Here is a 27,604-nt window from a genome sequence, read left to right as displayed (position 1 = left end):
GGAGCAGGAAGTGAGAGACAAGCCAAAAGCTATCCGGTTGTCGCACAGCTTTCTTAACGTCATCTTCCATCAAGGCAGAGCTGCCAGGACTTCAGACTAAATGCATCTTCTTCCTGCCCGTACCTTTCACACCCCACGTGCCCCAGTGACTCACCTGGCAGGAACCCAAAGGCAGCACACACTTCTCCACTCCAAGGAGGGTGACTGCCCCTGGGACACAGTGACAGTTCAGTGCCAATGCCCTTGGAGCAGACGCAACGGGATGCTGAGGACAGGACAACTATCTCAGCCTGGAGGAGCCAGGCTTCCCACTGAACCAACCAGCCTGCCCAGGAGCCCGAGGCTGAGGCACCAAGGCGGGTGATAAAAGGGCCCCATGCAACAATTCTGGGTCCTGTGGGTGCCTTAGCTAAACAGACAGAGTGGGGAGGAAGGACAGAGAGAGCACCACACACACACCTTTCCCCCTCTGCCTGCAGATACCTCAGTGGGACAGCTGTTCTCCCACTTTGCAAAAAAAAAAAACCCACAATATTTACTGCAAGAATGCACAGGGCCTCCAGCGTCTGCAAGTCATCAGAGCTTTCAAGAGCATATGTCAAGCAGCTCAGCCAGCATCTGGGCTCTGCTCTTCAGTCCCACAGTATAAGTATAGCCCAATCCCAGGGCAAACCCAAAACCCTAAGCATGGCAGAAACTCTTCCCCACAGCAGGGAGCATAAAGAATAGCTGGTGAGCCTGGCGGCCACCCTGCACTCCAGATTTGTGGTCTGCATCGAATCAGGACCTCAGAAGTCTTGCAGGGGTGGTTCCAACCTTCTCCAGGGTTCAAGAGAGATGAAATGATCAAAGGGTATTTCCGACCAGCAGTGACTGGCTGAAGGACAGGTAGGAGGGTCTTCAGATCAGCACCCCCCCCCACAAAGCCAACCCCCTGCGCGGACCCTAAAGGACACGTGATCTTTGCCCCCCCACCCCAGTTCTTCACAGACATTGCTCAAATCACTTCCCCTCTTGCTCACACACTCCCTGACCTCCCCCATACGCACGGTTATATAAAAACATCTTAAACCTGGGACCCAACTCCGTTTGGGGGGAGGACTGGGAGATGGTGGGAGCTGCGGCCGAACATTCTGATCATCGGTTGAAGTTACATAATCACACCATCCATCGAGGGCTGGAGAAGGCTCCACGGAGATCAATTCAGGGCACGCCTCAGACTCCCCTCCTCCCCTCCCCTCCCCCAGTACCCAGAAGCCAGCCAGTCTGAACACAACCAAAACACAAGACAGGCCTGGGGGGCGGGGGGCGGCTGGTTGCCGCGGTTACAACGCCAAGGGCTGCGGGAAACTTGAGGTTCGCGGCAGAAAGAGGGCCTAGTGCTGCTCACTCAGGGATCAGACCCCTGCAGACCCCCCAGCCTGCATTCCCTGCTCCCAAAGTTCAAGGGCCGGCCCGACCTCCGACCTGCAACGTTATAACCAAAGCAGCCGAGGTCACACAAACCCACGGCTCCAAATGCCTCTCCCCCACTTCCGTCCAAGTCTCCACGAGTTCAGGCTGTCGGGCACCCTCAGGAGGCCTCGGGCAGCTCGCACAATCTCAGCAGGGGCCAGCCGGCACCAGCCGGGTCTCTCATTTTAAAGGGTGGTGACATGTGGGGCACGACCGCGTTGCTCGCAGCGAGGCAAGGCTCCCCAAGGGAGTGAGAGTGTTTCTTTGGTGGGAGGTTGTGATTTGCGGGACGAGAATTTCGGGGAGAGGGGGAAAGAGCTACCCTCTGCCTGGGCACCCTGCATCCTCCGATCCCATTTTCAGCACCAGAGGCGGCTCGGGGGGACCTGAACAACCCCGGAGCCGCAGCCAGGCCAGCGGAAGAACCTGCAGGTGCTGCGGGGAGCCAGGCGCCGGCCAGACCGCGGCGGCTCCGCAGAGAGCGGGCAGCTCGGGGCGCCGGGGCCGCGGGGCCGCTGGGAGCGGAGGAGCGCGCGGCGCGCACAGGGTTACAGCCGCCGCCGCGGCCGCCGCCGCCGCGGTGATTGACGCGCGGGGGTCACTTGAGGCTCCCGCCGCTCCCCCGGCACCGGACCGAGCAGCCCGCTCAGCCCACCGAGGGCCGCCCACCCGGCCGGCCCCGCGCCTCCGCCGCCGGACCCCTCGCCCAAGAAAGGCCATGACAACATGGAATCGCCGCTCTCGCTCTTTGGCTTGCCCGTGGCGGCCGCCGGCAGAAACACAATAAATAAAATAAAGCGCGAGGCATCCATCCAGCGAATAAAAATCCAGAGTGCCCTACCTTCGGTCTTGGGACGCAGACTGGTCCTGTGTTCTCTGACCCACGGATCCAGCCCCTTCTTCATGAATTATTCCGATCGGTCAGGATTTTGTGCATTTCTTTCCTGTACACCTGTTTCAAGTGAGGGGTAAAGACCTTATTGAAGGAATTGTCCGTAAAAAATAACCTGTGCACACATATGTCCATCCAGGCATGCATGCGTGTTTGTATACACACATATGCACACGAAATGTACATGTACATTGAAGCACCAAACTAGGCAGTTGGATAATGGGAGAGTCGGCTGGTTGTGAGCATGCTCACGCCGGGAACAGATCCACCCTCTGTTATTCCTCTGAATAAATATAAATCACGATCAGAAACCCAAACAGTAGCATCCCTCTTGAATTCCTGCTGCTGAAAAACACGGAATAAATTCAGCCTGCAGACACGGAATCTAATCAGCAGCTGTTTTCTGAATCCAGAGCCAACCCCTGCCTGGCTTGGCTCCTCCACTCTGAGTTCAGACCTTTTCTGAAAGGGGTTTTAACCTTTTAAAGATACAGTACACCAATTACCACTTCTGAATAGCTCTCCCTCCCTCCGAGCCCAGGAAGCCAGTCCCAAGCCTAAAGCCACAGGGCAGGCTTGCACACAGAGATGACAACTGCATTCACTGGTGCCTTTTTACACAAGTAGAGAGAGAGAGAGAGAGGGTATGTGAGCAAATGCAGGGCAAAAGACTGGGCACGTTTATTGCAGAGAGGCGTTCTTCAGTGACTAATCAGCATGTTATGTAAACACTACCAGCCTTCATTTCTGAACTCACATGTTCATGGGGTCCGATGATGCAAGGGAGGCTTGTCTGCATGGGTGCCACCCCCACGAGCCCCTAACTGCTGGTAAAGGGCCAGGAAGCCTGCCAGGGCAGCCGAAGGAAGTGGGGACCTCGGCCGCCTCCGAGTAAATCGCAGGGCACCGCCACACCCTCCCACTGAAGAACCCTTTGGCACCGCTTCCAAACTGTAATGTAACTGAGGACCAGATCTTGTTCCAACACACATTTTTTTTTTTTTTTCCAACCAGAATCTGGAATCAAAACTACCACCTGAACCTTAACATTCTCGAAGATCCAGGCCCTTCGCCAGGGTGTTGCTACTGAAATGGTTTTGTTTGGTTGTGGAGTTTTTGTTTGTATATTTTCTTTTTCAGGCTTAGGCTAAGCATGGAGGCAGAAAAGTGAGAGGTGTGGGCTGAAGATCACCCACCCCCCGCAGCCCATTTTCTTTCAAAATTATTCACCGGGTACTTCGGCTACCCACCTGGTGTTTATGATTCCAGTTTGGTTTTGGCTTTTGAAAGAGGGAGCACGGAGAGGAAACCAAAACTCCTCACCCTACTTGGGTCTGCAAGGAAGGCAAATGCCTCTGACAGTCGCTTTTTCACCCAGCAGCCCCAGAGCCTCAGAATGGCGCTGGCTGCTGGGCCCCTGACTCCAGCCCAGCAGAGGCAGCAGCAGCACAGGACCTGAACAGCAACCCTGCTGTGCCTACAGCCACACCCTGGCAGGTCCCTCCAGCCCTGGCCTCAGAGCCCACCTTTCCGGGGCAAAGCACTGAAACCAATGCACTGTCACCCTCCCAGCTGCCTGCAGCCACTGCCTGAGCTGCCCCCCTGCCCAGACACACACACACACACACACACACACACACACACACACCCTTCTCTCCAGCTTCCAGGGCTCTTTAGCAGAAAATTATCATATTTCATGTGTCATCGCCCAAGCTAGCTGGGCCTGTCACTGATTGGCTGGGCACGGGCTGCCGGAAATGTCACCAGCCACACAGCTTGGAACTGGCTCTCCCGCGGCCACCACAGACCCAAGCCCAGGCAACTCTGACAAGGCACAGAGCCACCACAGGGAGCCTGTGGCTCCTCTCCCTGCGCTGCCCCAGGCCCTCTCGTCCCCGCTGGACTCTCCACCCTGCCCTGGGGGAGGGGACAGCCAGAGGCCAAGGAGCCAGGCTCCAGCCACACAGGGAGCTGAGCTGCCTCCAGCAGCAGGGAGAGAGGGAAGCACTGAAATCCCGGTTCTTCCAGCAGGTCAGAGGAAGGCGTCTCCATTCAGGTTTCCAAGATTTGGAGCAAGTGCTCCTGACAAAACACCCTGTCCGCACACTTAAAAAAAGAAAACCGGCTGAAAACAGGGCTGTTGACCCGCAGGACTTTCTCTGCAGCAGCTCTTCCTCCCCGTCTAACAGCAACCACACGCACCAAGGCGTCACAGTCAGAGCAGCCCAAGGCTGGCAGGGGGACCCGAGGATCACCGGTCCGTCCGCTGCCCTTACCCGTCCCAGAAGACTCACCAGCAAAGGCCGACTTCCTGACCTGGCCACCCAGGCAGGGCCTGGTGAGACCACGCGGCCACGGAAGAGCAGACCGGTCTTTGTAGCCGCCAACCTGAATCATCCAGGCTGGGATTTAAGCTTCGCGCCTCCCGCGGCATCTCTAGCAGGTTCAGTGGGACTCACCAGTCCAGCCTCACCTCACTCTTTTCTTCTGGCTAAATTAAACCCTCTCTCTCTCTGGACTTTTGTGTAAAAGTCGTTTCTCAAACCTTTAATTATGCTGCTTTATTCTTCAGACTTCAGAGACAAGCCCCCCAGAGCTCAGTTGTGGCTAAAAGGCCACCGGGTCCAGCCACGCATGGGATGGTTCATTCACCTCTCCTGCTTCGGCTCTGGGGCCTTGGGTTTAGGGGGCGGCAAACCGGGGCTCAGACACTGACTCCTTCCCTCTCCTCCAAGAACCAAAACAAAAACCAAACCAAACCCCACATTTACACGACCAAAGCATTCGCGGCAGTGCTGGGAGCCCAAGAGATGCCATGAATAAAGCTGATGCTTTGAAGACTATGGGGACAATATGACGTAGCTGAAATGTCACTGAGGGAGAGCCGACTAGGGCTGATAAGCTCACGCGTGATTTTGCACAAGCCCCTAAGGAGCAAGCGCACGGGCTTCCAGAAAAGGGTCCTGGGAAAGCCCGAGCTCGGAGGATCGAAGACTGGATGAGGGTCAGGGCACCCGCTCAGAGGCGAATCAAAGGACCTCAGGAACCAGGCTGGTTCTCTCCACAAAGTCGGGCAGTTTTTTCCCACAGTGTCTCTGCAGAGTGGGAGGTTTGCCCCTGAGACGGCAAGAAGACAAAGTCTGAACAGGGGCTGGCCCCAGCTCACTCTGGTATGCCGCAAAAAACAGAAAGGACAAAGAAGAAGAAAAGGAAAAAGAAGAAGAAGAAGAGAGATTTAAAGTCAAATAAGGGAGTTCCCATCATGGCGCAGTGGTTAATGAATCTGACTAGGAACCATGAGGTTTCGGGTTTGATCCCTGGCCTTCCTCCGTGGGTTAAGGATCCAGCGTTGCCGTGAGCTGTGGTGTAGGTCACAGACGCGGCTCAGATCCCATGTTGCTGTGGCCCTGGCGTAGGCCGGCGGCTACAGCTCCGATTCGATCCCTAGCCTGGGAACCTCTGTATGCCGCGGGAGAGGCCCTAGAAAAGGCAAAAAGACAAAAAATAATAATAATAATATAAATAAAATAAAATGAGACACAAGATATAGCAGAGAAGGCCAGAATATCCCATATTAGTCTAAGAGAAGTTCTGGAAGGAGACATCATTAAGGAAGAGGAAAAAAAAACATCAAGGAAGAAATATACAACATTTCCTTGAGCTGGTGAGAGACTTTAGGCCTTAGATCAGATGAGTCTAGTGGGTGCTAAGCGTCAGGATTACTGAAGGAATACACAATTTTAGGAGTTCCCATTGCGGCACAGTGGAAACGAATCTGACTAGTATCCTTGAGGATGCAAGTTCGATCCCTGGCCTCGCTCAGTGGGTCCGGGATCCAGTGCTGCCATGAGCTGTGGTGTAGGTCGCAGACACCGCTTGGATCCCACATTGCTGTGGCTGTGGTGTAGGCCGGCAGCTTCCCAGACCCCGAGCCTGGGAACTTCCACCTGCTGCGGGTGCCGCCCTAAAAAAAAAAGAAAGAATACACAATTCTAGATGCACTCTGATATTCCAAGAAGAAAGAGAAGCAACTCCAAGCTCTCTGATAGGAGAGAAAAATCAGTCTGCTTAAAAGGAAAGAAACTCAGATGGACATCATGACTCTGCAACACTGGCTAAAAGACAGTGGCACAATTTTCAGAAAATTCTAAGGAAATATTGTAACTCAAGAATTCTACCAGCTGCCAACTATAATTTGCCTCACATGTGATGACAAAAGAAAGGCATGTTCAAAGACATAGAAATACCCTTAATTAAATTTAAAAAAAAATTACTTGAAGATCTGTTCCAGTCAAGGGAAAAAATAAGCCAGAATAATAAACTCAAGAAAAGAGGAGACATGTTATATAAGAAAATGTAATGCGGAAGAAAGCCAATAAAATGTATGGGTACGCCCAAAAATAATCGACAATGTGGCCATAAAGTTTAATTTGCACATAAGATAGGCAGAAAGACAGAGAAAGAAATGAAGAAATCTGGACTCAAACTTCCACATGATTTCAACAACAACAAAAACTGGCAAATCTCAATGGAGGTGGGTAAGGAAACTCACTGGAATAAAAAATAGGGCAGGAGGGTCACTGGGGAAGGCAATTTATCACCTCTCTTCCTCAGACCACACTAAAATGATAAGAAGGAATTTTTTAAGTTCACGCACACAATGACAAAGGAAAGAGTAGAAGAGCCATTAGCCAAGAAAACCAAAGAGGAAGAACGGAGGGGACTGAACAATGAAGGTGTGTTTAAAGGCTACAGCAGATCAAACCATGCAGCACAGTCACGGATCCTACAAACAGACCAATGGACGTGAATGAAGCATCAAGCACAGCATTTGCCACGTGATAGGGAAGTGATAAAGACGAATCTTAAATCAATGGGGGAAAGAATGTGTTATTCAATAAATAGTGCCGGACTGAGGCTATTTGAAAAAAAATTAGGCATGGTTTCTAACTCACACCTTACATGAAATACATTCTAGCTTCACACATACACACACAAATACCACAGGGAAAGGCAGATGCTGTGTATGACTAATAAATCACAAACGGTTATAAAGTCGGTTTTTTTCAATAGCAGAAAGAAAAGAAACATAATGGTTCGCCATTAAACACCTTGGTGGCAGGTAAGTCGTGGCCCCAAAGGAATCCACTTCTAGTCTCTGGAAATTGTGAATGTGACCGTAGGCGGCAAAAAGTGTGATGGACTGAAGGAGCTTCAGAGGGGAGGTTACCCTGGATTACCTGGCAGGGCTCTAAACCTAATCAAAGTATCCTCCTGAGAGGGAGCCTGACGGCAGAGAGGAGGGGAAACGTGATCACAGAGTCAGCATCACAGCAATGCGGCTGCAACCACAGAAACTCAGAAGCCACCAAAAGCCAGACGAGGCAAGGAACAGATGCTCCCCTTGGAGGCCCTGGAGGAAGCACAGCCCCGCCGACACGCTGACCTCAGCCCAGCGAAACTGATTCTAGATTTCTGTCCTCCAGAACTCTAAGCAAAGAAACACATTGTTTGGAGTTGTTTGTTACAGCAGCCGTGGGAAACTAATACAACCACCAGGATGAAAGACAAGCCTTCCTAGGGATCATGATAATTATTTTTACTAGCAACAATGTTCCTGTGTGCCTGGCACTGCTGCAGTACACACATGGCTGATCTCACTTAACTCACACGCAAGCAGGCAGAGTGGAGAACCGGAGTTAGTGGCTCCACCACTCAGGAGCAGGCATGCCTGGGCAAGTTCTGTAAGCTTTCAGTGCTGCTTGGTAGAATCCATGAAGTAGAAGCAAGAACGGAACCTCCCTGATGGGGCTGTTGAGGATAAAGAGAGACCAACTATGTAAAGGGCTTAGAACCGTGTCTGCAATAAGGGTTTTGCACAAATGGGAACTACTGAGAGAGAGTCCTCCCTCATGCTGGGCTGCAGCCTGTTTCCCAGAGCGTCTTCTCGCAGATTCTAGTTCCTGCTTTTGGATACACACAGAACAAGGGTCGCTCCTCACCACCTGACTGTCCTTTACACATCTGAAGACAATGACCACCTCATTGAGAGTCTCAGCTTCTCCGGACTAAAAGTAACCGATGCGTCCATCACTGCTCTCGTGAATTCACCCAGAGCTCCTTCCAACCTGACCAACTCCTCCGGACGAATCTTTAGACTTGATTCCAGACTAATCACCATCCTTGTTCTAGAACAGCCAGTGGCAAACTACAGCCCTCCCTGTAGGCTCTTTTATTTATTAATTTATTTATTTATTTATTTATTTATTTAAATAGCCTGTGAGCTAAGAATGGTTTTTACGGATTTTTTAAGGATCGTGAAAAGCAAAAATAGAAAACAATTTGCAACAGACCATACATGGCCTGCAAAGTTTAAGATATTTACTATGCTGCCCTTTTCAGAAAAAGTTTGCCAGTTCCTGTTCTAGAAGATCCCACACTTCTATCAATGCAATGAAATATTGCCCAAGACTTTTTTGCAAAGAAGGTGCACTACCTTATCCTACCAACTTAACTGTAAGGCTGTTAATTGTTCAGTCAGTATCCATGCTCCCTCCCTTTCTTAACTACTGATAAGAGTCTTAGCTATGAACACGGCCACCAGGTAAGATTACATTTCCCAGTTTCCCTTGTAGGAAGGTGTGACAGGAGGCTAGGATCTAGCCAATGGGATGTAATCAGAGGTGAAAAGTGTGATTTTCTGGTCCCACTCTTAAAGGGAAGGATCATACCCAGGCCCCCCCACCCCGGCCCCCGCCCCTTTTCCCTTTTTCCCATTGCCTGGAATGTGGATGAGGGAAGCAGAGCAACAAGACAGAAGGACCCTGGGTTTCTGGTGTTGCTATTCCATCCTGTACTGGTTATTTGCATCCCTGTGAGAGGACTGTGACCTCGGTAAAGTAAGCCATTGTTTTTTGGTTTTTTGTTTTTGTCTTTTTGTCTTTTTTTTTTTAGGGCCACATCCATGGCATATGGAGGTTCCCAGGCTAGGGGTCCAGTCGGAGCTACAGCTGCCAGCCTACACCACAGCCACAGCAACACAGGATCCAAGCCTCGTCTGCAACCTACACCACAGCTCTCGGCAACGCCAGATCCTTAACCCACTGATCCAGGCCAGGGGTCGAACCCACAACCTCATGGCTCCTAGCTGGATTTGTTTCCACTGTGCCACAACAGGAACTCCAGGCTGTTGTTACTTTAAGTCTTTGGGACAGCAGCAGAGTGTATTCCCAACCAACACAACCATGAGTGTTAACTCCCAAGTATGTATGTATTCATTTATTTATTTATTTGGGCCACACCCGATGCATATGGCAGGTAAGGGTTGAATCGCCACAGCCACAGCAGCGCAGGATCCGAGCCTCCTGTCTGCAACCTACACCACAGCTCTCGGCAACGCCAGATCCTTAACCCACAGAGCGAGGCCCAGGATCAAACCCGCATCCTCATGGCTCCTAGTTGTGTTCGCTAACTGCTGAGCCACAAAAGGAACTCCCAAGTATTTTCTATATTTGTCGCTGCGAAGCTACCCACCTCCCCCATTCTGCAGCCCTGCAGTTAATTTTCTGGATGCCATCACAAGACCTTGTATTGACCTTGTGAGAATCGGTCCATCTTTTTAGCCTGACATCCAGGACCTGATTCTGTCATCCAAAGTAGCTTCTATTCATTCCAATTTCATGTCACTCTTCAAAAAGCACTTTAGGTATAGCACTCAAGCTAAAGGCCACGCTCATCAAAGCACCTGATCAATGTGGAGTATAACGTAATGGAGAGACTGGGAACCCGGTTCGTGGGGGAAGAAAATGATAGGTGAAAGTGAGGTCGAATGAAGGAGACGCGCTTAGGAAGAGCTGACTGTGGGCTGCCCCGCTGTTCTCTCACTTGCGAAATACTCATCCATTCATTCGCTCATTCATTTATTTTTAAAATTCTAATTTTAATCTTTGGAAACAGTCACTACAAATCCCCCCTGTTGGGGCACAAAACTATCATCCATAAACACTGATGAAAACAGAGCCCATGCAAATCTCTCCTTGTCTGTGTGTGCCCCCCACCCTTCAGACACCCGAGGAATATGCAGCCAGCACTTCCTGCAAGACTTGGAGTCAGAGGTGAAAATACCGCCAGGCACCTGACTCAAGAATTGTCCAGTGTAGGACAATGGGCAGTATTTGCACAAACGTCCGCCGTGGGTCATCTTAAGCAGATGAGAGGTAAGCACCTGCAGGTCTTCCGCAGAGCTGCAAGGGAGAAGGGCCGAGTGAGCAGGCTCTGGGTAGCACCAGACCGTGGGGGTTCAACCCCTGCAGGCTTGAGTCAGCTCTGAAACCCTTCCCTGCCTCGGTTTCCTCCTCTGCGAAAGAGGGCTGGGTTCCTCTTCCCAAAGCATCTAAGGCAGAGCAGCCCCTCCTTTTCCGAAGATGATGGATTGGAGCCTTATGTCCTTGGCCAAGGACACACTATCCAGGGAATACCAGCATGAGGATTAAACCTTGGTCTGTTTGACTCCCACCTCATGCCCTTTCCTATTCCAAAGATGAGGAAGGAAAACACCCTGACAAGGGCAGAAAATAAGTGACCAAATCCTGCGGAAAAGGAGAGCATGCCCCCCCCAAGGACGGTCTCATGACTCTTAATGCCATGCTTGAGACAAGAGCCACCTGAGGTTAACGGGGGGCTCTTCTAGCTCCCTTAAGCGTTTTCATCAGTTGGATGGAGTAACACCCTAGACGGTGTTTAAAAAACAAACAGCTGGTTCAAGTCACACCCCCTTCTTGCAACATTCAGTCTGCTCGAGGACCTTGGCTGGGAGGTTCCAGCGCGTTAAAAAAAAAATCAGCCAAAGCCAATGTGCATCTCCCTTCTTGCTTCTGGTTACCTAAAAGTAAATTATCCGAAATCTAAAGTCTCTCTCTCACACACACAGAGACAGAGAGAGAGAGAACCTTAGAGCATTGGTTCTAAACCTTTCTTTTGCTCCTGATGCCTAAGATAGGAGAACCACTATCAGGGACCTCGGCGAACCAGGGGAGAATATTGGAGAGGCTTCCAGTGCAAACGGAGTGTAGTATAGGACAAAGCGAGCTTCTCAGACCTAGTGAGACCCTACTTTGGGTGGCCAGAGACATGGCACGTGCCCCAAGGGGCACTCTGAGCCCCAAGCAATCCTGCACTGAGACAGACCTCGCAGTTCCCACTCAGTGACCCCCCTGACTGGAAAGAGCTCCAACAAAAATCACAGACACCAGAAATTACATGTAACTTATAATGTTCCCCTGGGATCAAAAACCCACCTGCCTTCAGGGGCCAGCGAACCACCTAGGCGTGACAGAGCGTGGGTGGGTGATCAGGCTTCCTCGCCAGTCCGACTCTAAATCTCTAAATTCAGCCAACGAAGGCAGACACCAGAGGATGGGCTGCCTCTCCTCCCCAGGACGATCACGGTCCGCCGAACAAAGAAGACGAGGGGCTGAGAAAATTCTCCTTTCTCTTAGACGGATAGAGAAAAGGAGCTGTTTTCTAAAAGTGATTGTAAGGTCATCATCACTGCCAAGACTTAGGGAAGACAGGACAAAAAGCCAAAGTAAGATCAGAGAGCGTCAAAGAACACCCCTAAAGCCCAACATCTTCAAACGACCTGGCTTGGCTGGCCCATCGGTAACGCCCGGACTCAGCACAGCGAGTCACCTGGGGGCCCAGGCGATGGCTAGACGTTCTTCTAGGCGTCTCCTTTACAGTCTAAAGGTGTCTGTATCTTTTCCTTGCAGCGCAAAGGAGCTTGGACCTCTTTCCTTGCGGTGATGTCATCAAAAGCTCTCCCAACATTTAAAAAGTTTTATTGTGAAAGAGTTTTAGGCCTAGAGAAGACCCGTGAGGATTACATAAAGAACTCCCGTGTACTCCTCATCCAGCTGCCCCGCACGTAAACATCTCACGCAACCATAACGCAGTCATCCAAACCAGGAAATTGATAGCGGCGCAATACTCTGAACCGAACTGCAGAATGGCCTCCGATTTTGCCAGTTTTCCCACTGAGGCCCTTCTTTTGTTCCAGGATCCAGTCCAGGATCCCACATGGCCCTTCTCGTTTGCATCCTCTGAACTGTGACAATTCCTCAGTCTGTCTTCGTTTTTCGTGGCCGTGACACTTGAAGAGCACGCATCAAGCAGACTGCCCTCCAGTTTAGGTTTGTCTGATGTTTTCTCATGATTAGATTGGAGTTGTGGGGTTTCGTGAATGAGATGCTTCTACCACTTTCTTCTTTTCTTTCTTTCTTTCTTTTTTTTTAAAGGGCTTCACTGCAGCCTGTGGAAGTTCTCCAGCTAGGGGTGGAATCAGAGCTACAGCTCCCGGCCTACACCACTGCCACTCGGGATCCAAGCCACATCTGCAACCTACCCCATAGCTCACAGCTCACCGCAACGCTGGATCCTTAACCCACTGAGCAGGGCCAGGGATCAAACCCGCATCCTCGTGGATACTGGTCAGGTTCGTTTCTGCTGAGCCATGACGAGAACACCTGTACTTCCTCCTGTTCTACCATCAATCATTTAACAATATAACTTGCCCCTCAGCACGGCTTTGGCTTTGTCGCACAGATGGGACAGGCAGTCTTTCCTTTTCATTGAGTTCAACATTTTTTTAAATCTTCCTCTTTGACATTTAGGATATTCAGACATAATGACTTCATTCCATTACAGCTCATGAACATACTTCGTGGTGTGTCTATCATTTGAAACTTGTTAAGGCTTGTTTCGTGGCCCCAAATACAGTAGCCTATGGTAAACATTCCTTGGGCTGCTGGGCAGATGTGCTGTTGGGAATACAGTTCTATAAATGGCAATTAGGTCAAGTTGTTTGATGACGCTGTTCGGGTCATTATATTTTTATTGCTATTCCTCCTACGTGTCCTACCATTTACTAAGAAAAGAGCACTCAAGTTTTCCAATATAACTGTGAACGAATCTATTGTGCTTTTCAATTCCACCAGCTTCCGCATGATGCATTTCCGAGCTCTGCTGTAAACGACACGCATATTTATGGTAATTACTTCTTGGAGAACTGAGGCCTTTATAATCACTTAGTGTCCCTCTTTATCCCGAGCGTAGTTCTTATTGTAGGGTCTGTTTTGTTCAAAATTCATCCAGCGGCTCCAGCTTCCCTCTGTGTTTGCACAGTGTATCTTTTCTCCAACCGCTTCATCTTTATATGTAAAGTGAGTTTCTTGTAGACAGTGTATAGTTTGGTCTCGCTTTTGTCTTAAATCCAATCTGACAATCTCTATCTTTTAACTACTGTATTTGGACCACTCACATTTAATGTGATTTTTTTTTTTCCCTTTGGCCATGCTCGCAGCAAGCAGAAGTGCCCAGGCCAGGGATATAGCGAATTTTTTTTTTCATTGTAAATTTGAGGGTAATTCTCCTTCTAGCTCTCTACAGCTTTGAGTAAACAAAAACCCTGCTTTGTTTAAGAGACATACTTATATATCTTCTGTAACAGCAAGCAGGAGAAGATACAGCAGGGAGTCAGGATAAATCACTGTCCTCGTGCAAACTTCCCAAGGGGCTTTAGGAATGATGTATGTCCCAGAAACACTTCTCTCTGCTGTTTTTTGAGAAATGTAAGTTGTAGGGGGAAAAAAATCCATGTGGGTTAAATAAAATATAACCATACACTGATTTTTTCATAAACTGTAGATCAGTCAGCTGTAATCCAGGACAATTGCCTGGCTGAAAGCAGCTACGAGCCTGCAACTGCCTAGCAAACAATATGATGCTACACAACAAACCTCATGGACAGCTAAGAACAAAATAACGGAGATTTCTAGCCTCCTTTAGCCCATTTCAGAACAGTTCACGCATGCCACCATTCAGTAAGAACTATGACAGGTGACTAATTGCTCAAAATTAGGCCAATGACAAAAATGTCATTTGTTTTATTATTTATCATATATTCCCCAAAGATAACTCTTTCCATTAACCATTAACACCAAAATTATATTGCTAACAACAATGGCAATGGAACAATATCATTTAGTGATCACTTACCACTGGCCAGAGAAATTAAAACCGTTTTTTCATTTCATCATCACAAACACTCAGTGAGAAAACTGGGGCCCAGAGGGATTAAGAAAGCTGTCCAACACACAGACTTCGCATGGGCTAGAACCAGAATTCAAACCCAGGTCCCACTTCAAAGGTCTTGATACCAGTTAAGATTTTGTGTGTCCCGTTGAGTATTTCACTCTGTCCCTTACACCGCTGGAAGACGTCCACTCTCGCTGAAAAACGCAAAGCACCAGGAAGGTCTTATTGGCTGACATCAGTAGTCCACCCAGAAGGACATTCAGTTTCCGAATGGTGACAAGGGACCGTTGGTTGAGAGAGGATGACCCCTGACCTGTACGGGTTGGTGGGAGAGGAGGATAAAACTGTCCTCCCCATTTTCTGAATTTCTCCCCACCCGCCCCATGTGTGTGTGTGTAACACATATTCTTGGCTTCCATGTAACGTTGCATTATGATGCTGTCATCACTAATTTATTTGTCGTCTTCTTGAAATTATATATATATAATACATAACATATATATAAAACCACAACTAACTCTTAAGAATAAAGAGCTCAAAACCAAAAATATGGAAAACAATTTTAACTAAAAGTCGATCGACTGATTAAACAATAAAGAATCAAGAGCTCTTTGGGAGACACTTACTCTCTCTAATGAGGAGCTATAGCACCACACTCTACAGTTACCTGAGACACACGGAGCACAGCCACAGCCCAGAAATGAGCTGCAAAGACAATAATGCACTCAGCCACTCCTAAATCTTCAGCCGGAAGAGGCAAGCTCCACGCAAGCAGAGTTCACCTTCCCTAACAAGCCTGGGGAAATTCAAGGGCAAGTGGAGGTGCCCTCCATAACCCAAGACGGAGGAACACACCAAGGGGCCCTGCCAAAACCTCTGAGTGACAACAAAGCCAGAACTGGCTCTTCTGGACCTTTACACGATGCACATGGAAAATGAATCTCTTCAGATGACACGCTGGGGAAATAGCCAAGGGCAACTGACCTGGGAGCCTCTGTCACCGCAAACCCCACCTGGCTTCCCCGAACGGTGGGGATGGGGGCGGGGAGGTGGGCCTCATCTCCACGCCTGTAATCCGTGTAATACACCCGTGAACTGTTGCCCATCGGGCAAAAGCTCTTCAAAAACCTGTGCCAACAAGTAGTTCAGTTGTGTTTGATGTATGCTACTCAAGAAGTTAGGAAAATGTATAACACATCAGAGCAATATTTTCATCCAATGTGGTTCATGTTAAAACATTCTGATGCTTAAAGGGTAAGCTTAGTTATTAGAAAGATTAGCTCCTCAAACGCCTTGCTCTTTGAAGATGCGGAAATGCCAGATGTGACTACCCCGGCTTTCGTCAGACTGTCTATCAAATCATCCTATTATCTCAAGACACTGTCTGAAAGTCAGAATCAACCTTATCAACGCCTACCATGGAGGTACAGCATTTGAACGACCATAGGCTCCAATGCTGGGGCATTTTGGAGGTGAAGGGAGTTTCGCTAATAATGACACTGCAATCACAGGAATAAGCCCGGACCACCCTAAGCAAGTCCAGACATTTGGTCACTCAAGTATCAGACCATGCCCGCCGTTTAGAACAAGGAAACCGAAGTTTACCCAGACTCTTCTTTAAAAGCAGAATTAAACATAAAATAATAGATGCTGGCAGCAAGAAACTAAAAACTGAAACACATAAAACAGAAAATAAAAGTGTGCCCTCTACACCCCCTGGAATCTCACTTCCCAGATGTAACCTCCATCAACCGTCCGCCCTTCAGTCCTCTTCCACGTGCAGAGGACAGAATTCCCAAATACTGTAACCTGAGGCCGGATGAATCCATACCGAACGGCCCAAAATAGCAAACGTCTATCCCACACACTGAGCTCAGGTGGCGGAAGAGCATTAGGATTTGGGTGACGTGCCGCCAAAACCCCTGGGAGTAGCCCTCTGTCCCGGGCACAACGTTGGTTCGACGCGGTCACACAACTCTTTTAGAGCCAAGGCGGTGCAGAGAAACTTTCTCAGACTTCTAAGAAGACTCCTTCTCTAGCTCATTGCCACATGTATTCAAGTTGAAAGGACCCAAGGCCTTGACCTGCACGGTCCAAGACGGCAGCCACGAGCCACAGGCAGCCACGGAGCATGTGCAATGGGGCGGGCACGAGTTGAGACATGACATAAGTGCCCAAAACAAACTGGATTTTAAAGGCTTGGCATGAAAAGGGAACAGGAAGTAGCTCACCAATAATCTGTGTCGGTTCCATGTGGACGTGACGACGCATGTGGCTCACATTACAGCCCTATGGAACAGCGCTGGCCCAAAGCATTTGGATCCTGAAAGAGCCAGCTTAATGGCAGCCTTACCCATGCACCTTTGAGCTATGGGAACTCACAAATCTTTATTTTGCTTAAGCACGTTTGGGATGGGCTGTCTAGGACTTGCACCCGCGAGTCCTCGCAGACGCGGTAGAGGCAGTCATGTGAAGACCCATACTGTCCAGGCAGGACACTGCTCTTCCATGAATGGCACGCCATGGCCATTTTTGTCCATGCCAGGAACCTTGCTAATGGTGTGTCCAGATCTGCACAAAGTATTCCACACGTGGACAAGTCAACCGTCTTTTTTTCCTGTTAACACCACTGTGTGTGCCCGATACATGGCACAGCTTTCTTTCAGGTCCTCCAGGGGCAATGCCCTTTTTTCCTTCGGCCTCTGCACATACTTTCCCTTCTGCCGGCAACATGCTATCCTTTGTTTTCTTTTGCCTGCTCCTTCCAGTTGCAGTTTAAATGCCATCTGCTCAAAGCTGAGTTCCCTGGCCACTCAGCTTAAAATATACCACCCTGCCACTGCCTCTCATTGCACCTCATCGTCTCCGGATGCGTGGAGCAGAATATACGTTCATTTCTTCAGCCGTCTGTTTACGGTCTACTCCCCTCCTCCCCGTTACCCCACACCCTGCGTTAGTGCATGCCGTGGCTGTGTGGTTCTTCCTTGATCCCCAGCACCTGCACCAGCAACACACAGGAGATGCTCAGTAAACAGCTGCTGAATGCCAGGCGCGAGTGTTAAAGAGGGCAGGAGAAGGTGAAGTAATACAGCACGGCCCCCTAGGTGAGCAAGTGTAACGAAGCTAAGGAAAGTCTCTGTATGGTTCACACTATCTAGCGGAACCACAAAGGATGAGAACTGACAGGTGAACAGCAGGTCTGGAAGGATCTGAAGAGTCAGTGGCTCCCTAGACCCTCCCCCAGGCATAGAAGTAAATGATGGGAGACAAAGCATTCTGAATGCCGCATGATAAAAATTCTGCCTAAGGTTTTTGCACTCTGTTTGCGACAATCTGGTTCCCAGGCTCATTGCTACGAGCTGACTGCAGAGACATGGGAACATGCGGGGTCTGCTCTAGGAGTTCTCACCTGACGCTGTTCCAAAGACAAGATCGACTCTTGACCTCGGCTTTGGGGACCTTCTCATGAACTTGGCTGAAATGCTGACCTGGTTGTATCCAGCCAGTTTTTCCGGGCTCCATAAACGTGAGAATAACTGCTGTTTTCCGGCTCACATTCTTGTCCTCATGTGAGATCCATTTTGCTGGGCTTATTCATCTTACTCTGAATGTCAGGGAAGGGGGAAGGTTTGTTACTGAAATGCGTCAGGACTGATGTATAATAACCGCTTAATTATGCCTATACACGGGAGGCCTCTCTCTGTTTGTTTGTTAAGGCTGCACCCTCGGCATATGGAAGTTCTCAGGCTAGGGGTTGAGTCAGAGATGCAGCTGCTGGCCTACACCACAGCCACAGCAATGTGGGATCCAAACCACATCTGCGACCTACACCATAGCTCTCGGCAACGCTGGATCCCTAACTCATTGAGTGAGGCCAGGAACTGAACCTGCACCCTCATGGATACTAGTCAGATTCATTACCACTGAGCCACAGCAGGAACTCCAAGGCCTCTCTTTGAATGAGAATGTCTCTTCATTCTGCTTTAATGTGATACATATTTTTAGTCTGTTAATTTTATTATGGAAAAGTGGATAGATACAACAGAATTCATGAAATACATGTTATGACATAAATCACAAAAGAAAAATGACATTCTTGAACTAAGCACCTAACTTAAGATCAGACTATTATCTTTGAAGCCCTCTTTGTGGTCTTGCCTATTGCTTTGTTGTTGTTTTTCTTTGTTTCTTTGTTTCTTTTTGGCCTCACCCTCAGCACTCAGAAACCAGGAATCAAACCCACGCCACAGGAGAGTCTCAAGCCACAGCAGTGACAAGGCCAGGTCCTTAACCCAATGCACCACCAGGAAACTCCCTTTTTTTTTTTTAAAGAATGCAGACACTTAATCCAAGAACCTGGGCTTAACTAGACAGGTGAGAATCTGAGAGGCGATTTGGTGCTGTCCACACTGCAGGTGCTGATGAGTCTTCAGAAAGGTGGGAGAGCCACCATCTCTCAGAGGAAGAGAAAAGTGTTTCTCTTCTTTTTCTCTTTGATTTCTCCCCCCACCACTATTTCTCAAATTCCCACACCTCCTTTCTCTGCTAGAAGGACCAGAGAAGTCCACCTGCAGAGCCTGCAGCTCTGCTTCCTTTTCTATCAATGGATTGACTTTCCATTAGGGTTTACGGGGTGTTTTTTCTTAACAGAATCGGGCATGTACTAGAAAACCAAACATCGAGATCATAGAACAGGCAGCCATTTATTTACTGCAGATATACATAGATTTGATAGTTGGAAAATGCTTAAAAGAAAATTAAAGCCAAGGTTCTTGTTTCAGAGCTGAGAAAACCAAGGTATAGGACTTGTCTGAAGTCATTCAGCTAAATACATGTCTTCGGTCTACAAATCATTATTTTTATTTCCCATTATTGAATTTCTATTATTGGTAGATTTCATTATTGAAAATTCAATCACCTTATTGACCATTTTGCTTTAGTATGAGGCATCTGGCCCGAACCAGAATATCAATATTTTCATTTAGCAATATTAATAAAGATCATTTTTGAGCCATACATAAAAGGAAATGTCTGCTCATCCCAATACAAAACACTTTATTTTAGTCATAACAGCACTTCTGCTTCCCATCAAAAGCCCTTAAATATTCCATCACACTTGTTTTACGTGCTCACATTCTCTGACGCTTGTGTCTACTTGTAGTAAAAGCTAGGATACGTTCATACGAGCGAGTATCACGCATACGAGGGAGCATCACGCAGACATAGAAAAGGAGAGAGAACCATCGTTATGTACGGCCACGAAGGAACGTGCATGGAAATGCAAGATGCAGAGGAGTGTGCGTAGCATCCACTTTTTGGATTAAAAAGAGACGGAAATTAATACTTATACATATTTCCTTATGTCTTCAAAAAGAAGAGATGGAAAGATAAACCAAAACCTTAAAAAAAAAAAAAAAAAGATGACTTCGGGATAAAGGAGAGAACAGTGCAGAGGGGAAGGGAACGAAGCTAGATCTCTTTTTATATGACATATTTTATAGGTTTTGTGGGGGGTTTTTTTTGCTCTTTTTTTTAATTTATTTTTTCCGCTGTACAGCATGGGTTTTTTTTCATATTTTATAGTTTTAAATTTGAAAGCATATAAAGGTTTTATTTAACTAAAAAATAAAATTGAACAGAAAAGAAACAAAGTAATCCATACATATCAGTCAGAAGTCTTGGGCGGCTTCCTACCACCTACCCACTAAGTGCAAACTCCTCATCCTGGCTTTAGCATATTCTGCATCTGCCCCGCCACTCATTCCCATCTTACTTCCCAACCCACCTCCTCTCCTCACCCACAAACTAGTAACATGATTTGAGTACCCAGTTTATCTCTCCAGCCAGACCACAGACCTCTTGAAAATGAAATCCCCCTCTGGTCCATTGTGGACACCTTCAATGCTCAATCTCTAGAGTCGCCATAGTACAAATTGGTGATATTTCTGGCATCTGCAAGCTATTGGCTGGAAAATTTGTATTTATTTTGAAGAATTCAAGGAAGGCAGAATTCTTTGAAAAATACATCAAATAGCTGGCCAAAGCGTAACTTTCTAGTTATAAAACAAAGAACAATGGAAGCAACCCAAGTGTCCTATGGATGAATGAAAAAATAACACGTGCTATATGCATACAATGGATTATTATTCAGCCTTCAAACGGAAGGAAACATAAAAGGACCCTCGAGGACATCCTGCCAAGTGAAACAAGGCGGTTGTGAAAGGACAAATGCTGTGCGAGTCCACACACATGAGGTCCTAGAGTAGCCAAGGCCATGGCGAGTCCACACACGTGAGGTCCTAGAGTAGCCAAGGCCATGGCGAGTCCACACACGTGAGGTCCTAGAGTAGCCAAGGCCATAGGGATGGAAAGCAGGATGGCAGATTCCAGGTGCTGGGAGCAGAGGGAGTGAAGAATTACTGTTTCATGCGTACAGAACTTCAATTCTGCAAACAGCTCTGCAGGTGGATGGTGGTGATGGCTGCGTTAACACTGTGTAGGTACCTAAGGCTACTGAACTGTAAACTTATAGATGGTTTCAGCGGTAAGTTTGATGTCATGTATATTTAACCACCCTGTTTAAATTCTTTTAAAAAACCAAAGAAAATGAGCCATGAGAATACCTTTTAACGGTGACCTTTTAATACATTATTTCAATATAAACACAATGGAACCAAGGATCTCCTCTCCAGGGCCATTAGAGATCACCTATGGAAGACAGAGCTGACTTTTGGCTTAAAACACGGCGCCACATTCTCCCCCAAGAGTATTTCCAACAGAACCATTCTGCCCTTGATCTGCTTTGCCCTCTCGGTTTTGTGTAACTAAGAATTACACAAGGCTGATTAATTTAAAAGGTCTTCCTAAGATCCGGATGCTTGTTCCTCATCAAAGCTTTGTATTGGCATCGATCCATAATCTGTGTTGATGCTTCTGAGTAGAATGCTCTCTCCTTCCCCTCTGTTCCCACAAGAAAAATCACCACACTATAGTTACGGCTGAGGTTGAGAAAGCACTTGGGAAGAATGTACCTTCTCAGGGTAAAACTCGGCATCTTGCACCAACCACACGAATGCAAGACGTAAACAAGAGAGGAAAGCTGTTTTCCGGGGGGGCAGGGGGAGAGGTACGTGCAAATGCTCTGTACTTTCCAGTCAATTTTTTGTGCAACTAAAACCGCTCTAAAAAACAGTCTTTGAATTGAAAAAAATAAAGCTCTGCATCTTCAATTCTGAGTTGTCGATACAGCAAATGACCTCATTGACCCATGAACATAAAAATGACGCTTTCTTACTAAGGAAATATATACTCATTTAAACATGCAATATATCTGGCCAGAAATGAAGGGATATTTTGCTAGCCAGTCATCTTTCTAAATATATCTGAACTTTAGGGGAGGAAAAATCATTAGAACGCAATCCCCAAGTTACAGCCCCCTAGTTTCTGCTCCTGACTGTATTAGAAACCCCACGTTTCTAACACATGGCTTTGCTTCTCTCTGGCCACTTAGAAAGTATGGCCAGACATATTGAAGCCCTTGACCTTAGAGGCAATTAAATACTGGAAGAAGGAGGAAGATAGTGAAATGCCCTTCTAAGAATTATTTAAAATGCAGATAACAAGCTTACACTTACAGCTACGATGGAATAGCTGACATCAAACTAATCCTCCCGCTAAGAACATTCTATAAAAGCTGGGAAAGACCACACACATGTGAACGAGGGAACACATGCACGCGTGCACGCACACACACACACACACACACACACACACCTGCTGCTTGAAGATAATGAAGAACAGCCAAAACAGCCAATACTTGAGGGACAAAGATCCCAAAGAGCATAAATGCTCACTGAAGGGAGCCCTCTGGCTGAGCTACATTCTCCTTTAAGGACAGTGAATAGCACACAATGCAGAGCAGAGAGGTAAGGCAGAAATCAGCAGCCTAGAGACCGCAGCAGTCTCAGTGGGCTAGAAAGACAACTGGAATTCATGGACCACTGAGGAGGAAGGGGTCATTAAACACCAGGCTTTCAATCAAGACTTTAGAAGAGCCATGACCTAAGATTAAGAACAAACTAAAATAGTCCAGCCTCAACTGGCCCAAGGTGACCTTCCCATGCTCTACCCAGGAAAATTAAACCCTCTCGGAAGGAAGATAATATCCAGAGTTTCTACAGATTTTCATACACAATGTCCAGCATTCAAGGAAAAATACCAAACCCTCCAGAAAACAGAAACAAATAATTAAAACTAAAATGAAAAACAGACAGGAGAAACAGATCCCCTAGTGACCCATACATGCATATTGGAGCTATCAGACATGCATGGACTTTTTCACTAACTGGCGAGATACTTAAACCAACACTTCACAAGAAAAAGAGAATATACCTAAATGGCCTCGAAGTATATGAAAAGAAACTCAATATCATCAGTCATCATAAAAAGCAAATTAAAGCCACAATGAGATAACACTACAAATCTTCCAGAATGGTTCAAATAAAATATGTTAAATGCTGGTTAGGACTAGATCAATTTGTGCAAAAAACTGCTGGTGTCAAAGTAAATGGATGGAAACACTTTGGAAAGTTGGTATATGCAGAAATTACAAAAGCTAAACATACATATGCCCTGTGATCCAATAATCCTGCTTCTGGGTATATACATTTTAAAAAAATGAGTATTTATATCAATGGAAAGACAATAGCCATGGGTATTCACAACATCTTTATTTATAATATCTCAAATTGCCCACAGCCCAAACGTCCATCAACAGCAGAATGTATATTCTGTGGTACCGTATGGCTCCAACGCGATAACATAAGACAATGAGAAAGAAAACCTCATCCACAGAATCCAGGCTCAATGAAGCTCGTACACACGACACCGCGGTAAAAAGCCAGACAAAACGAGAACATGCTGGATGATATCCGCTGATGAAAAATATTAAACCAGGTAGAACAGCCTACGGTGACATGACCTGGAATGTGGTTACAGTCAATGGAGGCAGATGAGCACTGACAGAGGGTACAGGAAAGACTGCGGATGTGCTTGAAACATTCTATTCTTACTCTGGGCGGAAACCAGACAAACGTGATCATTTTATGAGCTTGTACATTACAAACCGTACCCTTAAGATTCGCGCACATATAATATGCTTAAATAAAAAGTAACCAAAATATGTACAATAGTTAGAAAGAAATGATTTGGACACCTTAACATTCTGGAACAATGGGGGCAGAGGGCACCTGGACTGGCAGGCTTACTCCTCCTCCTGCACTGCACCAACTCACAGCTCCCTGCACTAACACACATACCCTCTACACCCCTGTGCACACGTCGGTATATGCACATACGCTTAAGTAAGCACAACGAGCTCATTGAAGACAACCGGGAAAAGATATTACAAATTAAGAAGGGGAGAGACTCTCAGATTTTTAATAATGGGACCATTTTATTTTTCATTTTTCAATGATCGCTATCTTTTTAGTATACAAGTCTGATCATTCTCCTCTCTTCTTAGAAGGTGTCAAGTTATTCCACCACCTATGGGACAGCGGTGACAGGCTGAGGATACTGGGTGTTCTGTGTGGCCCTGTCTCTGCTCACTCTGTGCCCGATGCCTACAATGCTCTTCCCTGACCTCTCCAGCCTCAAAACCCCCCGCTCACCTTTCAAGGCCAGGTTCAAATTTCACTTCTGCTTAGACCCTACTTGGATGACACCTGTCACAACATGCTGTGCTTATGTGGGAGGCAGTAGAGCTGTTACTGCTGACTCTGGAATCAGGCTGCCTGGGTTCAAGTCAGATCTGTGACTTGCTAGCTGTGTGACTGTGCCAATTATTTAATGTGTCTTTGCCTGAGCCTCATGGATAAAAGGATAAAATACCAGAATTCTGCTCAGGATAATTCTGGGAGGACTCGATGAGTTGACCTGGTTAAAGCGTCACCCAGCCCAATACCAGGCACATAGCTAGGACTCGGATTGTCGGATGTCTGTCTTCTTACAGTCGTCAGACGTCTGTCTCTTCACCCTGGACCATGCACATCCCACAGGAAGGACTTCTTTTTTATCTTTTTACCCCTACTTCGTGCTCAGTTTAAAGTGACTTATAAATGTGTGAGAAATGAATGAAGGATCTGCCAAATCTTCCTGACATTCTCTCTTGCTACACATAGTGGGGAAAAAAAAAAGAGGAGGAAGATGGGGAGGAAGAAAAGGGAGAAAGAAAATGGAAGAAGCGAAGTGGAAGAGGAGGAAAGAGAAGGGGTGGAGGGAAGAAATGCAAAGGAAAAGGAGGAGGAAGAAGCAGCAGAGGAGAGCAATGACCTGCCGCTGCCAACGAGGGCACTTGAGTCTCGTGTCCACAGAAAACAGGCATCAGCCACAGGACCCCACCGGCAGCAGCCCCTCTTGGTGCTAACTCTTTGGAACGCAGGAATACGTTGGTCCTTAATTTTGGTACAAAGCTCAACACTGCATTCTGGCCCCTGGGCCAGGTTGAGTTGCACAACCAGGGCTCTACTCAGAGAGGGGACGCTCAGATGGAAGACCCCCCTAGGAGACAAGGCTGCAAGGGCTGCACAGAGCCTGGACAGAGAGCTCCAGGTCACGCAGGGAGGAATAAGGCGCCAGGCATCCTAGGCTAGGCATCCTCTCATCCTCAAATTCCCCAGGACAGCTGCAGGGCTGGATGTGTGGAATATTTAAAGGTTGCCTTGCAGCCCAAGTATCTTGCCAAAACCTGCTTTTACTGACTCCAGATATACTGGCTTCTGCTTCTCTTCCAGAGTCAGTGATAAATCCCCAAGAATGCATTAGTGATTGCGAGCACCCATAAAAAAAGAAAAGCCTTTGTTTTTCTGATGAGGGAGGCTACATAAATTTTTAACTGATTATTAAGAAAAAAAGGCCAGCCTTTGCAGAAAAAAAGACATTTCTCTCTGCCTCCGACTGAATACCAAGGAGGCCTCCGGGGCCCTCACACTGGCTGGAGCCTGGTGTTTTTACCCCCGGCGCGGTGGGGCTGGCTCTACCCTGCCAGCTGGTCTCAAGGGCAAGCCCTAGAATCACTGAAGAGGGGTCACAGTCCTCAGGAGTCAAAACCCACAAAGAGAACGCACGACATCCTGGTGGCTGGCAGCGCCATGGGCTTGCAGAGTTGTGCAGAAGCATTAACCCGGGACCTTGGAAGGCGGTCAGGCCTGAGTGTGTGTTCCAGCTCTACCACTGGGTAGCCAGGCGGCCCGGGGCAAGTTACCCCATCTCTCTGCATCTGAGTTTCCTCATTTGTGACATGGGGATAATAACAGCATCCCCCCCCCCCGCAGGGGCGTGGTGAGCACTAAGCAGATAACGCCCAGAAAAGATTCGGGAGAGCCTTTGGTACACGCCAAACCCACGCAGTCGAGGCCAGCCGTTGCGACTCTTACTTAGGAGTCACCTTCTCCGTCTCCAGGGCTCTCCTCTAGGGCTTCCACAGAGACAGAAAGTCCAACTTGAGGCTGAGGATGCAGAACCGGAAATGATGATGAGAGCAAACCTTTCGGCGTCCCTGCTCCCTGCAGTGGTCCAGGCACAGTCCAGGTGCTGCCTACGTATCGTATCTCAGATATTCCTCACAACCGCCTATCATCCACGTGCTATCGCGGACCCCACTTTACAGAGGGGAGTTCGAGGCCCGGGGAGGCAAAGGTACGCCCCTTGGGGAGGGGCGAGGAGGGAAATCACTTGGCAGGCTGGGTGGTCGTGGGTGGGGAAGCTGGAGTGGTTGTTTTAAAAAAAATGGTGCAGGAAAGGGCACATCTTAAGAAGTGTCTCTTCGGGTTGTGAATTCGTGCCTTCAATGTTCTTACATTACAACACAAGTTGAGATGGGAGTTTTCAATTAGTGGCCCCACGGTCGTCTCGAGACCACCTAAGTTCAGAGGGCGTAGTTAAGTAGGAGGGATGCCTTTTCAGCAGAATTGCAGGCTGGTCTCCTGCCACAGCAGAAACGCATCCTAAAGCCAACCCCGACCAAGGACCTCCCAGCCGTCCGTATGCCACCTGCAGTCAGGGCCACTCTGGTGGGGAAGGGGGCTGCCCGAGGCCTCGGAGACCCAGGCCCACGAGTGCAGCAATCCTCCCCACGTGTCTCCCGGGCACAGCTCTGTCTGTGCTTTCATTTTTCCCCCCATCTTTACTAATGAACGTGCGACTCAGAGGTTTAATGAGACACCAGGAGAAGTTAACCAGGAGGGAAGCCCGTGGAGTAAACGCATCATTAAAATTACGAATGGACAGAGGATTACAATCACCGTGGAGACGGGGCGTGCGCTGCGAGGACTCGGGGGTTCGGCTGCTGGGAAGAGGGGCTCTGGGACTGAAATGATTTCTGATGACGATCTGGAAACTGAAGGACAATTCTGGAACCCTTCCAGGGTCAACAGGGGCCACCTAGGACCCCTCCCTCTGCTCCCCAAATGATCCAGCCTGGGAGCCAGGAGTCACTCCCGGCAGAAGCCGAACAGCAGCGAAGGCCGAATTCGCCAAGGGAGCCATTGCCCGTCTGGTGCTGACACCACAAGGCACTAGTGTCAGTTACTCCCCGGTGTAGACAAGGTCCGCGGGAAATGATAAGTTAGGAGAGACTGAAAATCCATCATCAACCGGATTTTCTCTCTTGAGCCCAAACCTAGAAATATTTCGCACCTGCGGAGGCCCGGCTGGGGAGAGAAACGATGAAAGATGGGGGGCGTGCTGCCTTTCGGGGAGGGGGGCTGGACTGTGGAAGTTCACACGCCGTTCCTGACTACCCATTCCTGTTTCCTGCAGGGTCAGGGAGATTGAACCAGTTCAAGGCGCTAGGAGTTCTTCAGAGAAATGAAGGCTGATCGGAAACAAGAAACATAACACTCCCTGTGTCAGGCTCTCTGTGAAAACAGCAGCAATAGAAAGCACGTTCTGGAGGTCCCGCTGTGGCTCAGTGGTAATGAACCCGACTCGTATCCGTAAGGTGGTGGGTTTGATCCCTGGCCCCACTCAGCGGGTTAAGGATGCGGCACTGCTGTGGGCTGCGGTGTAGGTCGAAGACGCGGCTCAGATCCCAAGTGGCTGTGGCTGTGGTGGAGGCCAGCAGCTGCAGCTCTGAGTCTTCAACCCCTAGCCTGGGAGTTCTAA

General features: G+C 48.2%; 1 protein-coding gene across 8 annotated transcripts in view; it reads right to left on the bottom strand.

The window, feature by feature from the left end:
* Positions 1–27,604, bottom strand: part of HIVEP3 (HIVEP zinc finger 3) — a 494,489-nt gene that overhangs the window by 395,527 nt on the left and 71,358 nt on the right. For 7 of the 8 annotated variants that reach the window (XR_014808559.1, XR_014808561.1, XM_084965421.1 and 4 more), the window contains exon 2: positions 2,297–2,407. The gene's annotated coding sequence lies outside the window, so the exon portion shown is untranslated. Of the gene's footprint in view, positions 1–2,296; positions 2,588–27,604 lie in introns of those variants that run through there. The other variant, XR_014808560.1, reaches the window with a different exon arrangement.

This window comes from Sus scrofa, chromosome 6 (assembly GCF_054392235.1).
Source record: "Sus scrofa isolate SSC_HxYL_T2T_F1_AM1 chromosome 6, Sscrofa_HxYL_maternal_Yorkshire_Landrace_v2.0, whole genome shotgun sequence".
In the NCBI taxonomy this organism is placed as follows: Eukaryota; Metazoa; Chordata; class Mammalia; order Artiodactyla; family Suidae; genus Sus; species Sus scrofa.
This window is presented reverse-complemented; position numbering and strand designations above follow the sequence as displayed.